The sequence below is a fragment of the Myxocyprinus asiaticus genome, chromosome 34, assembly GCF_019703515.2.
Source record: "Myxocyprinus asiaticus isolate MX2 ecotype Aquarium Trade chromosome 34, UBuf_Myxa_2, whole genome shotgun sequence".
In the NCBI taxonomy this organism is placed as follows: Eukaryota; Metazoa; Chordata; class Actinopteri; order Cypriniformes; family Catostomidae; genus Myxocyprinus; species Myxocyprinus asiaticus.
Window position 1 is genome coordinate 10,713,189 of NC_059377.1, and position 15,211 is coordinate 10,728,399.

Consider the following 15,211-nt stretch of genomic DNA (forward strand, 5'->3'; position numbering starts at 1 on the left):
GCTACCTGTTGCTCATGCTTGTGCACACACATCATAGGGACGCGAGCATCAACCAAAACAACGATGTAACGTACAAAGAGACTGAACGTGATCCACCGGCATCATGCTGACAGATGAGGTAGCATAATTAAAATTACACAGTTATGACTGTTTTACTACAAACTTTGAGACTAAACCAAAACTACTTATCAGCTAACATAGTATAATGATACACACATACAGCTACATACTACCGAACTATACCAGACAGTTTACTGTTGCACTGCACTGTTATGTTGCACTATTGTATGCTTTGTATGTTATATGTTGTACTACGAATAGAAAACCAGCATTTTTGCTTAAATTTATCCTGTATACCTGACTTTTAGCATAAAGAGAAGATCGTTGAAATTATTTTAATGTTACGAAGCAAGGTAGCTTGCAATTCGTCAGCGTTAGCAGGCAAGATCAAGTTAGCTAAAATTACACAGATAAATCCTTATGGCACTATATTTCACATGCTTTGCAGTTATGTAAGCTTACCTGTCCAATAAGAAGAACGCCAATTCAGGGTCAGTTCTGATCCCCAAAACCGAATAAAGGTCCCTCCAGGAATCAAATGCACTCGACCACGATCCCGCTTAGCCAGATGGGATTCAGTAGAAAAATGTTTGTGTAGGAGTCGGTGTTGTGCTGGGAGCCGGATGTTTGCTGGATTCTATCTCTAAGATAACGGTACCTAGTGTTGCAGTTTGTTGTCGCTGTTGAATAGCGGAAGAGAAGTTATTACTGTCTGAGGCAAGGCTCTCGGGAGCGCGCATAAACGTCACATCCTTTGGATTTTCCCGGCAAAAGCGACCCGCTCCCTTCGCATGAAAATCAGTTGTAACACAGCTTCACAAACAGAAGGGAAGGAGAACACGGGGAAGAAGGTTTTTCCAGGCTCAGGTAGGACTTTGAATCGGCCACTTCAATGCTTACAACTTCACAAACTCATCAGCTTCACAGGCACGTAGTCACTTAAACACATCAGCTTCACAAACATAACAGATTAAACATAACAGCTTCAGGAGCACCCTGGCCTTCCTTGTGCCAGACTTTCTCTCTCCTCTGCTGGTGGCAAGGCTGCTTATATGCCGCTCTCCCCATGCTCACTGGAATTAGAAACAGGTGTTAAACATAATCTAGCTCAGGTGCAAGCGCCCTTACTGCTTTCTCTCTCTCCGGACGGACGCTTGACCACGCCCCTGCTGCCACATATCCCCACCGCCCAACTCAGGCCGGGGAGATATCCGGCCTGTCTACCACTCCCCCCCATTCCTGGAAAGGAAGTCAGCGACAGCCATCTGCTCTCCCAGTCTGTGGACCACCTTGAACTTAAACGTCTGAAGAGCCAGATACCAACGGGTGATCCGCACATTGGTATCTTTCATGCGGTGGAGCCATTTGAGCGGGGCATGATCCAAGCAGAGGGTGAAGGCCCACCCCAACAGGTAGTACCGGAGAGTGATGGCGAGACACTCTTTTTCTACGGTGCTGTACTTAGTCTCCCTCAGCGAGAGCTTAAGGCTAATGTACAGCACCGGGCGCTCCTCCCCCTCCACCACCTGCGAGAGCACGGCCCCCAGCCCTCTGTCTGAAGCGTCCGTCTGCAAGACAAAAGGGAGAGAGAAATCGGGTGAATATAAAAGTGCCCCCCCCGCAAAGTGCGGCTTTAACCTGCGTGAACGCCTGTTGACACTGCTCCGTCCACTGGACCGGGTCTGGAGCTCCCTTTTTAGTGAGATCAGTCAGCAGGCTGGTGACATCTGAATAATTAGGCATGAATCTCCTATAATAACCAGCCAGCCCCAGGAACTGTCTCACCCCCTTTTTGGTCTTGGGCCTCAGGCAGGTCGCAATCACCACAGTCTCGTCAATTTGGGGACACACCTGCCCATGGCCCAAGTGGAACCCCAGATACCGTAACTCCACCCGCCCAATCACTCACTTCTTGGGGTTTGCTGTGAGTCCCGCTCATCGCAGCGATCTCAGAACCGCCCTCAGATGCTGCATTTGACGCTGCCAATCATTACTGTCAATTATGATGTCATCTAAATAGGCAGCTGCATAAGCTGAATACGGTCAGAGGATTCGGTCCATGAGACGCTAAAACGTAGCCGGAGCCCCAAACAAACCGAACGGAAGCGTCACAAATTGGTGTAATCCAAATGGTGTGGAGAAGGCCGTTTTTTTTCACGGGAAATTGGTGACAAGGGGATTTGCCAATAACCCTTTGTCAAATCCAGTCTCGAATAAAATCGAGCAGTGCCCAACCGATCGAGCAACTCATCAACACGAGGCATTGGGTATGCGTCAAATTTAGACACGACTTTTCTATAATCCACACAGAACCGAACAGACCAATCGCTCTTAGGAACTAGAACAACTGGGCTGGACCAATCACTGTGGGATTCCTCTATTACCCCCATATCGAACATTGCATCCAATTCTTCTCGGACAATTTTCTTTTTGTGCTCGGGCAATCGGTAGGGACGTCTATGTACCACCACCCCAGGCTCGGTCTCGATGTGGTGCTGGATGAGGTTCGTACGACCTGGTAGAGGGGAAAACACATATGCAAACTCCTGTTGCAATTTGGCAACCTCTGCGAGTTGGTACGGTGAGAGGTGGTCTCCGCAAGTGACCGGGGTGAAACGATTGTGTTTTGGCCCGAGCTCTGCCCTCTCCGGAACTACCATTGCCAACATCACAGGGACCGCCACCCTCCACAATTTCAGGAGGTTGAGGTGATATATTTGACGTGCGCCCCCTCTACCAGCTCGCTTAACCTCATAATCGAGATTCCCAACTCGTCGTGTGACCTCAAAGGGTCCTTGCCACTTGGCAAGTAATTTGGAGCTCAATGTGGGGAGTAATACGAGTACCTTATCTCCCGGTGCAAATTCCCGCAGCCGAGTTCCCCTGTTATACAGTCGGCTCTGTCGTTCTTGAGCTTGGAGCAAATTCTTGGAGATCAAGAACGTATTGTATTTATTCCACCCATACAGCAGCTCGAATGGGGAAAACCCAGTGGAGGCTTGCGAGACCTCTCGTACTGCGAATAACAGGAGATCGATCCATTTGTCCCAATTTCTAGCATCCTCATGCACGAGCTTACGAATCATATTTTTAAGAGTTTTATTAAATCGCTCAACCAGGCCCCAGAATCCCCACCCGGGAGATTATTTTGAAGAGTGCCTCCGCAACACTACGTGCTGAGATGCTGTGTAGAGGCACAGCTTCCTAGGACCAATACAAAGCGATGTCCGCATGCTGACTGCTCTCTAATGGCCTGATGAGGTCCATTCCAATTCTCTCGAAGGGGACCTCGATCAGCAGAAGGGGGTGCAAAGGTGCTTTTGGGGTGACCAGTGGATTCACCAGCTGACATTCGCAGCATGCTGCACACCACCTGCGGACATCGCCGGCAATGTCCGGCCAATAAAAACAGGCTATTAGGTGGTTCAGTGTTTTCCTTTGCCCTAGATGACCCACCATGGGATTATAATGAACCGCCTGGAGCACCATTTCCCGACAGCTCTGCGGTATTAAGAGCTGGGTTGTATCTTCCTTTGTTTGAGCATCCTGCGTCACTCTGTACAACCGCTCGTTTGTAACTGCGAAATAAGGATATGAAAGTTCGACATTCGCCTGGAGTTGTTGACCACCGATCACTCTCACTTGTTCAAAGGCGTGCTTGAGGGTCTCGTCTCGTCACTGCTCCAAAGGGAAATCCCCTTTGGGAAATCCCCTGAGGATGGGTGGGGCTGAAGCCTCCCCCCCCACGTCATCGTGATGTGGAGCTGATGAAGATGACCCCAGCTCTGCCTCCCCTGCCAGAGCATCGCACATTTCAAATCTCATCGGTTTAGTGCAGGACCCATCCGCATATTCCCTTTAATACATTTCTAAATTCAGGCCAATTAGTCCCCAAAATCAGCTGATGGGTGAGGCGGGAACTAACAGCGGCCTCCACTCTATGTTTTGTTCCCTGAAATTTAATCACAAGGGTAACCACAGGGTAGTTGTGAATATCCCCATGCACACACTTCACCCTCACCATTTTAGCTGTGCCCAAAGCCTCATGCCGAACCAAGCGTTGGTGGATAGTGGTTTGATTACAACCCGTGTACACCAATGCTTGGCGAGTACCCCCCTTGACACTTACCGGTCTCCGGTATGCTCCAGCCCAATCGGGGGCAGCCTGCGGAGTGCCGGGGATCCAGACAACTGTTCCCAGCTCCGTCACAGGGCATTGATCCCGGAAGTGTCCCGGATCCCCGCAACTCCAGCAGACTGTCCCAGGCGCCACGCCCGCACCTGCGTCGGTGGACACTTCCACCTGAGGGGGAGAGCGGCGGGGCACTGTTGCTGCTGTGGGCGATGCAACACCCCGCACACGGGGAACTGGCTTCGGTGGCAGGACTCCTCGCATCGGCGGGGCAGGAACGGGCTCTGTGGAGAGAGCAGAGTGAGAGAGAAGACGGGAGGGGGAAGAGAACAGGGAAAACACAGGGGGAAGAATAGAGAGAGTGGGAGGGCTCTTCTGCTCTCGGGTACGCCGCCATATGGTCCTCCGCCAATCGATCAGCCTCCTCCAGCAATGCCGGGAGGTGGCACTGGACCCATTCCGCCGTTCCTCGCGGTAGCCGATGGACAAGCTGCTCCAGTACTACCTGATCAGTTACTCCCTCGACGTCGCGATCCCCCGCCAGCAGCCATCTCCAGCAGGCGTCTTGGAGCCGTTGGGTGAAGGCAAATGGGCAGCCGGTCATCTCCAACTTCATCGACCAGAAGAGCTGGCGATGCTGCTTCGGACTGGTCTTCTTCAGGTCCTCATAAGCCAGGAGGTTTGCCACCAGCAGTTGTTGTGCTGTGAGCTGGGCTTCCCCGGACAGCAACGGGAGGAGCCTGGCCGCCCACTGATCACGCGGTCGTCCTCCGCCCCAATCTTCAGAAGCGTGGGCGGGGGCATGAGGCTGTGTTTGTCCAGGGACGCGGGCGGGGCTCTCTCCTGGCTGAGAAGTCTCCGCATGCCGGTCCTCAATCTTGATCTTGCCGGAGCTCAAGCAGGGATTGTTGGTGGGACTGGTGTAAGCCAGCGAGGGATTTGAGGATCTCTGCCACCTCTTGCAATTTACTAGTAATATAAGACATTAGACTACATTTGGCATTACCAGGACTATCAAATATCAGGACCCTTATCATTATTATACAGTGCATTATATTCAACATACAGTTTAATATAGTACAATCATCTGTACACAGAGTTCCGATTCACTCCCTCGCTGAAAAGTCTCATTGTTGCTCATATTATATCCGCTTACATGATAATTATCAAAAACATGCACTTTAAAAACTGGCACACCTGGACATCTGAGACATCAGTGTGACATCCATGAGCTGCACAACTGATTATACTGAAACTGAATTGAGGTACGATGTTACGAGTTTAATCAAAATGGAGAAATCCATTTCTCCATTGTGATCGGTTTGATTAACATGGATGCGTGCACTCGCTTGCTCGCTGAATTTTAGAGACTCGCATGTGGTAAAAACAAACAGTTTTGTAAAATACCCGGAACTGCATGCCTGATTTTGAATTCATAACATGTATACATTAGAAAACAGAGAAAATATGAGTAAAAGTTATGCAATGGAGAGAAACAGCTCTTAAGTGCATCAAACAGCACACGCATTGTCAATGCACCTGATGCAGAAACCGGTCCATAATAAACTGTATGCTTTTATGATCTTTTTTGAAGTGTTTATAAAATGCTCTCCTGCACTGGACAACTTGGGTCATGTTTTTTCTGCTTCAGCTTGTATCTGTTGTTTTTCAAATCAGTTTCATCATGCAACAGTTTTCACTGGGCTGTAAAGTGACACTGAAAGAGCTTCTCCATGCTCGCTGCTTATAATCGATAATGAAATTCGTTGTCGATGATTTTTATCAGTAATTATCGATTTTATCGATTAGTTGTTACAGCCCTAAAGTTCTTAACCGCTTTCAGTGTTTGACAGGTAGAGTGGTCATTTTTTAAGTCATGGAAGGAAAGATTCTTGTGGGCTAAGCCCCGGATGTCACTAAAGTCTAGCAACACCCCTGATGCAAACTGTTCCCCCGGCCCATGTGTTCCCCTAGTGACACTAACACTCAAATATTAATGATTACTGAACACAAGAGAGTGCTTATATTCTGACCACTATAATGATAAATACACTGGAGTCCAGAATTATTTATCTTTACACAATAAGCAATTACTTAACTCTCCATCTCATCACTCATTTCACTGACGCAGAGGATCTGAAATGTTGATTATACTATATAATATTACACACAGTCCACCTCCAAACAATCCACTGCACATAATTAACAGCAGACACAGATAAAAATCACTTAAGGTTTCTAAATATGTTCTTTATCTTTTTATCTTCCACAAGCAATGCTGGGGAAAAAACATACATACATACATACATACACAGTTGTGCACAAAAGTTTGCATACCCTTGGAGAATTGGTAATATATGTACCATTTTTAAAGAAAACATGAGTGAGCAGGCAAAACACATTTCTTTTATTTCTTATGGGATTCATATTCAACTGTAGGTTATAACAGAATGGCACAATCATAAAACAAAACATGGCAACAAAGAAAAAAAATGAAATGACCCCTGTTCAAAAGTCTGCATACCCTTAGTTCTTAATACTGTGTATTGCCCCCTTTAGCATCAATGACAGCATGCAGTCTTTTGTAATAGTTGTCTATGAGGCCCCAAATTCTTGCAGGTGGTATAGCTGCCCATTCGTCTTGGCAAAATGCCTCCAGGTCATGCAAAGTCTTTGGTCGTCTTGCATGAACCGCACGTTTGAGATCTCCCCAGAGTGGCTCGATTATATAAAGGTCAGGAGACTGTGATGGCCACTCCAGAACCTTCAACTTTTTCTGCTGTAACCACTGGAGGGTCAACTTGGCCTTGTGCTTAGGGTCACTTTCGTGCTGGAAAGTCCAAGAGCTTTCTTGCGCAGCTTTCGTGCAGAAGAATGCAAATTGTCTGCCAGTATTTTCTGATAACATGCTGCATTCATCTTGCCATCAATTTTCACAAGATTCTCCTTGCCTTTAGAGCTCACCCCCCCCAAGACATCAGTGAGCCGCCACCATGCTTCACAGTGGGGATGGTATTCTTTTCACTATAGGCCTTGTTGACTCCTCTCCAAACATAGTGCTTTTGGTTGTGACCATAAAGCTCTATTTTGGTCTCGTCACTCCAAATTACAGTGTGCCAGAAGCACGTCAAGGTGTTGTTGGGCATACTGTAACAGGGCTTTTTTGTGGCATTGGCGCAGTAAAGGCTTCTTTCTGGCAACTCGACCATGCAGCTCATTTTAGTTCAAGTATCCTCGTATTTTGCTCCTTGAAACAACCACATCGTCTTTTTCCAGAGCAGCCTGTATTTCTCCTGAGGTTACCTGTGGGTTTTTCTTTGTATCCCGAACAATTCTTCTGGCAGTTGTGGCTGAAATCTTTCTTGGTCTACCTGACCTTGGCTTGGTATCAAGAGATCCCTGAATTTTCCACTCCTTAATAAGTGATTGAACAGTACTGACTGGCATTTTCAAGGCTTTGTCAATGTTGAAAGGCTTTTCCATCTTTATAAAGTTCCATTACCTTGTTACGCATAACCTTATGTCTTTTGACAGTTCTTTTCTGCTCCCCATGGCTCAGTATCTAGCCTGCTCAGTGCATCCACGTAAGAGCTAACAAACTCCTTGACTATTTATACACAGACACTAACTGCAATTTAAAAACCCACTGGTGTGGGAAATTAAAATTTAATTGTTATTTAAACCGGTATGTGTCACCTTGTGTGTCTGTAACAAGGCCAAACATTCAAGGGTATGTAAACTTTTGATCAGGGCCATTTGGGTGATTTCTGTTATCATTATGATTTAAAAAGGAGCCAAACAACTATGTGATAATAAATGGCTTCATATGATCACTATACTTACTTAAAAGACATTTTGCATGATCAGTCATATTTTCAAAATCAATGCCAAAATTTCACAATTTCTGTCAGGGTATGCAAACTTTTGAGCACAACTGTATATACTGTGTGTAGGCTATATGTTTTAGCTGAGCGGTGAGCTTGTGAACTGTACATGATTAGAGGAAGACTGGACATATAACAGACTTGACAATAAACAGTCATATATTGCATTCAGATTTCACGTTGAGTTCAAGTTTGGTGACACCGGTCAAAGTTCACCAAATTTGAACTCCATGCGAAATCCGTGATGGGAAATTCTTCCGGACCGGAAGTCCATTGTGAGAAATTTACAATTGTGTGGATTTCTATTTAAATTACTGCATTTCACCCACGGAATTTCGCTGTGCAATGGTAATTGTGACCGCGCCTTTAGTACTCATTTTCGTTAACAATAATAACCTTGGTGGGCAACGAGTTGTCAGAGCAACCCTAAACACTTCTGACACAAGTAAAAGCAAATAAGTAGGAGATCGAGCACACAGCTTAATAAATCCCCTGCTGTGTAAAACGAAACCAAAGTTATGTTTACTTGGCAACAGCTGAGATGTTGCTGGCAGCCGCATGTCTGAGAGTTTACAGTTTAAAATGTTTGTTTCATAAAAGGCTTGAGATGTTCTTACCTTAGTTGAAACTGTATTATGATGTTTACACAGGTTGTAATGTCACATGTGCACGTTTAAGCAATGAGCATAAAAATATACAGCATTTTTCCCGAATGTTAATGTGGGAAAATTTAATGTAAATGGTTTACTATAAATTACATAAGCAATTAATAACTCACATTGCTGCTTCTCAGGTATCAGTTCTGGAGGGGCGACACCAAACTAACAATTTTAAGAGGGCAGTATCTAGAGACAGTATCTATTTTTGGAGAAATATATCCACTTTTGTAAATATGTCACTTACTGGTTAAATTAAAAGTGGGTTAAAGTATATGAGTTTCTGAATGTGCTGTGAGACAATACGTTACATTAAGCAGAAGACTATTGTTCAATCATTTAACTCAAATAATTACAGTTTTTGTCTGTTAGAGAGTATGTTTCATTGATTTGTTTGTGTGATGTTATTTGTGTCATCTTTGTCTGAAAGTAATGAAAATTCCAACCACAATGTAATTTCCAGCACATGTCAAATTCTTTCTTGCGTTTAACAGAATTCTGTGGTGAAAATGAAAAAGTTCTTAGAATAAAATGGCAGACTACTCTGATTTGTTATGGATAATTTCATAGCAAACATTTTATATCCTAAATACACACATTTAAATAATATTTACTCTTTCTGCATAATTTACATGCAGCACAAAATCAGGGTAATGGGCAAAAATCAACCCGTGTTGATGGGTTTATTCTTAAGACATTTATAATCTTACATTGATAAAAACGTTTAAAACAGTCTAGCAGGAAAAGCATGCCAAAAAAAAAATCATCTGAAAAATGTGTTATTGATAAAAGATTTTACGTCATCGCAAAGGGGAGATTCTCTGATTTCTAGTGACACATAGATTGAGCTTCTAGTCCACTTGGAGCCAAAATGTTTGATGAAACAATGGGGGTGGTGCATGAACTGGAAATTAGACTGAATGTGGCTCATGAATATTAATTACGTGAAGTAACAGAGTATTCCTAACTGATTTGCTGAAAGGCAGTTAAGTGGGCACTAGCAATGGTATAAATACTGCTTTCAACTTACATGTTCGACCAGTCCACGTCCAAAGTCACTGTTTTATGATGACAGAATTTTCATTTTTGGGTGCACCATCCCTTTAAAGCTCACCAAAAACAAGTTGCATCTAATCAGCATTTACTGGAACACAAGCGAGCCCATATCACTTGCAGCTCTGTTTAAGCTGGCATATCGCCTGGCACACAGTGTGTGGCTAACAACTGTTTATCAAATAGATAATTACGTGACCCAAAACTGGTATGGGTCAAGTGCTGGCTGATGCTCATCAACCCTGGCACAGATTTCAAAGCCACAGATAAGAGCATGTTTATTCATTTTCAATCTGCAGGGGCTGATAACTATCAAAGTCTCAGACCTACAGAGAATACACAAAGATTTTTTCAAAAATGATTAGGTTAAAGGAGTTCTGCGACCTTTGTCATTGCTTTGTGCCACTTTGGGTGCTTTAGGAAGGGAGCTCCATGTTACTTATTTCATTCAAAGTAGTTAGTGCCTTTTCGTCGTTTCCCAGCTCGGCAGATTGTATCTAAATTTCCCTGGTTCACTATAAACTTGCGGTCAAGTTTTATAGACCACAGCCCAGGGCAAGTCAAATTCACAAGGAATTGAACAAAAGAGGAGCACCATATAGCTAAAACCGCATTGCAAAAAGCAAAGTCGGCTGACATCTCCTGGAATCCTGGACGTCACCGAGAGTGCAGAAACAGCTCTTTCTGGCACACAGACTGAAGGTCATGTGGAAGTATTTATTTGAGGCTTGGGACCCTCTTGGGGAAAGCTCTGCAGAGATCTCGGTCCTGAGAATTCGCTGGTCTTTCTCTTACCACATAAGAGATCCACTGCAGAGACACAATCTTTTTGGAGGATGAAAAATACAATGTGCAAAGCAGACAAAAAATACCACATGTATCACTCACATGCTTGCAGCATAAATGTGATGTACTTCTGAGGAAAACAGCTGATTTGCTCGACGAAGGCACATCCAGTCTTTGAGCACTCTTGAGAATGGTGCAAATGAAAGGGACCTCTACAACACCAATGAGTCATTGTCACTTGCAACACTAGCAAACCAAGTCTTGAAATTAAAGTGTAGACATATAAATGCCAGTTGCATATGTTAAGATGGCTGAAAATGATGCAATCTCTCTGTTAATAATCTATCGTTGTGTGAATTGACAAACTGTGATACAAACTAGAATTTTAAATTTTCTTAAGAAAATGTAAGTGGTGCTTGCCTGTGCAAAACTCACTGCCATTATCCTTGGGGGCTCTACCTGGTTCCCAGGGCATTGCTTTGCAGTTGCCAAGGTTTTCAGAGTGGGTTTTAATGCGTTGCTATGCTGTAGCTAGGGTGTTCTGGATGGTTTTTAGGTGGTTGCTTACTGGCCAAAGTCAAAAGAGCCCACCCCACGTCTCTGTGATTTCTGGTCCCTATATATGGCTTGGAGGACCCCTCCTTCAATGAGTTTTATTTGCCTGTTTTATTATCTACCAAGTGAAAACTACAAGTCTGATTGCTTAGAGAAATAAAAGCTCACCTTTCATCAACAAGTCGCACACAATTTGAGATGTCATTATTAATGTTCATAGCACAAACAGTGTGACAAATCATGACCCCAAGTTTTGTATTTTGGGGTTAGTTCAAATCCTGTAGTTAACTAGAAGTAATAGTAATGCTTGCCTTAGCAAGCACTTACATACAAAGGGATCTCTACAACACAGAAAATGTTCTCATTAACTTAGCAAACAAAGTTTACAACAAAGACATAGGCATAGATCTTGACAAATTCCCATTTAAAACATTAAATTGCCAATATTTTGTAAAGAAGCCCCCCCCACACCACCTCAAGTTGAAATGAGATCTACACCCCTTCTTGAAATGAAAGTGTTGTCATATAAATTTAAGTCAAGATTCTAGATAATATTTGTTTAAAATTACAGTCTGGTAGTCTACATTTTGAATGGCATGTTGGGTGGGTGCCTCACTTACCTTCTTTTATCAATCATACCAGGTTCACCCGAAACAAACACCCATACTGGCATTGCAGGCAACCAAAATGCCATCACACAAAATATGGAAGGAATAAGCTTGTTAAACATAGCACTACAAGCAAAAAGACTTATATAACTGACACAAATACTGACTAAAAATATGAATCTGTGATGTGGGTGACTTGGCTGTGTGAATTACATGGGTTTCTTACCAGATACTGTTATATACACTGGATAAATAGACTAGATGGAAACACAATGTTACTCTCCAGAACTACTTAGTGACATTTTAAATACAACTGTGTCAAAATACTTAAGTATTATTATGAGGAAAGATCTTACGGGACTGATACAAACACACACACTACTACATTGTTTAACCTCATTTTAAGAACAAAAGCATGTTGTATCTTTGTTTTCTGACTAAAAACCAACAACGTTTAGTTTATGTAGCTCCCTCCGGACATTTGCCTCGACGAAACCAACAAACGACACGGTAAACACATTCATACTAGAGTCAGTTATTTATGCAAAACACACTTAACATATACTTATAATCGAGTAAAATACCCAATAACTGTACTGATAACATAGCCAACCGTGGTTCCCGACAGAATGCCGGTTTGGGCAACACCCTCATCCACACAATCCCCTTTCATTCTCATCACACACAAACCACTGATCATTCATCAAGTCCATTTGCATCTGTCCAGCTAATAGACATTTATAATGATAGCGAAAGATTGCGCGTTCGTTCTACTTACCGAAAGGTTCCCGCAAATAATCTACAACGTCTCAGTGTGACACAAGGCTCGCCATGCGATCGTATCGTAGTGATGTCCGACTCGCGAGCGAGTCGTTCTTTTCGATGATTCAGACGAACCGATTCATACCTCCAAATGATTCGATCAGATCAACTCGCTTTAATTCAGAGTCCGTGATGACGTTCGATTAATCAAATCAAGTGAATCACTGACTGAACAGACAGTCAAAACTCAAAGATTTAATTTAACCTCTGCTTTGACATATTCTTGGGTAAACTATCCAGATATTGGACACCAAAGTTTGCATTTTGACAGTAGGCTATCTACTTCATAAAACCTAAATCAGCCTTATGTTGTTGTTGACGTTTTAAGAAAAAAATAATAATAATAATAATAAAAAAAAATTAGGCCTATGTGAACTGTATAAAATTAAGTTGATACACAAAACAAACTTAAACACGATACATCCACACTACACAAATATCTGACAAATAACTAGTTTAACTGTAAAACTAATTTTATTCAATATTGGAACATTAGACGAGGGACTTTTCGGAATCCCCCGATCTCTGCGCTGCTGTGTGATCCGTTCTGAATGATCACTCAATCGTTTTAAACCGACTCATTAAACAAATCGTTCAAATGAATCGATTCAGTTAAAAGAATCGAACTTTATAGCACGTTCTCTGATATTTGTTCCTCCCACATTCTCAATCTGCGTCACGGACCGCCAAATGACGATATGGCCAAACAGGGCCAGGTTAAAACATGAAGTGGGATTTCAAGTCGATGTCCCATGAGCCCATGTATTCTTGCTGATATTATGTAAATATAATATCAGAGGTTTTACCAGATGCTTTTTTGTAAATGTCTGAAAACCAAGGCGTCTCAAACACACGACAAAAAGGTAAAACGAGAGAATGCTGCCACTCAAGAACAAAAAGAGGACCTATTACACCTATTACAATAAAGGGCTATTAAGCGCAAACGCTGCTTTGCAGTGACTATTTGGCCGACATATAGCCTAAGGTTTTTTTTTAATTATTATTATTTTTATTATTAAACGGGCTATACTGTCCTTCGAAATATCACAGTCTTAAAGTTATTTATATAATAAAAGTTACATTTAATAAAATGACATTTTATTGAAATAAAATTGTGTAATTATAAAAGTATATCAATAAGTAGCCTACATAACTGTGATGAATTACAGACATAACTGCCACTTACTGTATTAAACATTTACAGTCACACAGTGGGGTTAAAAGGTTTAAATCTGGAGTTATTTCCATTTTAACCTGGATATAAACAGAAGGTTTTAGAAGTTTGAAAAATGTCAAACAAAGAAACGTAACATGAAAAAGAATCATTTAAAATTCTGAATGAATTATTTCTAGGTCACCAATTAAATGTATCCAAATTTGTGATTAAAAGGTCAGACTTTTTTTTTTTTTATCAAACTGGGATAACCGATAACATTGATCATCAGGTTTTGCACAAACTTGTAGAGTCCATGCCAGCTCCAGTGCAGGCTGTCATTAAAACAAAAGGGGGACATAGAAAATAGCCCACTAAGAAATTCAGAAATCCATGTACATTTTTTTTTCACCCAATTTGGAATGCCCAATTCCCAATGCGCTTTAAGTCCTTGTGGTGGCGTAGTGACTCGCCTCAATCCGGGTGGCAGAGGATGAATCTCAGTTGCCTCCGCATCTGAGACGTCAATCTGCGCATCTTATCACGTGGCTTGTTGAGCGCGTTACCGCAGAGACCTAGTGCGTGTGGAGGCTCCACGCTATTCTCTGCGGCATCCACGCACAACTCACCACGCGCCCCACCGAGAGTGAGAACCACATTATGGCAACCATGAGGAGGTTACCCCATGTGACTCTACCCACCCTAGCAACCGGGCCAATTTGGTTGCTTAGGAGACCTGGCTGATCCATGTCAATTTTTTTATTAAAATCTTCATTTAAACTGTAATGCAAATATTTAGATTTGTAATTATTTTTTTGTTGTTGTATTAAATGAGTAACATTTTCAAAATGCAATTTCATGCTTTGACTAGAAGGCATCTGCAAAGCCTACTCTACATTTATTTGTAATATATATATATATATATATATATATATATATATATATATATATATATATATATATATATTTTTTTTTTTTTTTTTTAAATACATGTATTTTATTTATAAAACTGAAATGCTTCCATGCTCAGAAGACATATAGTCAAAGTAATTAAGCAAAAAGTCACATTTTAATGAACTAAACTGAATAAGACAACATATATTGTGTTATGTGCGGTGTTATGACCTTATAAACTTAAGTGCGGTGATCAGTTAAAGAAGTTGTGAACGAGCATGCTAATTGGACTCATTACCACTTATAAAGTATTTCATTTGCACATGATTTCACTATAACCATTGGAATGTTGGGAATTCACAGTTTTGATCCAGATTGAATCAAACTGCCCCACTTCTTTGTTAGAGAAAATGCTTCTTGTAGTGCTCTGTGAATAAGATACTTGTGGTCTATTCAACATTAGTTTTCCTTATTTAAAAGTCCTTGAGGTTTAGAAATAGCTATTTAAGTAAAACATTATTATTATTTCACATTTGAGATGCATAACTAAAACACACAATCAAAGCAGTTATCTGCCTCTGTTTACAGTTAGGACAATTATGGAGCTT

The 15,211-nt window shown here is 42.2% G+C and overlaps 1 protein-coding gene across 1 annotated transcript in view; it reads right to left on the reverse strand.

Moving 5' to 3' along the window:
- The window catches only part of LOC127425077 (protein tyrosine phosphatase type IVA 3-like), a 54,190-nt gene extending 41,599 nt beyond the window's left edge, over positions 1-12,591 (reverse strand). Inside the window, exon 1 of the mRNA XM_051670714.1 lies at positions 12,513-12,591. The gene's annotated coding sequence lies outside the window, so the exon portion shown is untranslated. The remainder of the gene's footprint in view (positions 1-12,512) is intronic.
- Positions 12,592-15,211: the final 2,620 nt, after the last annotated feature.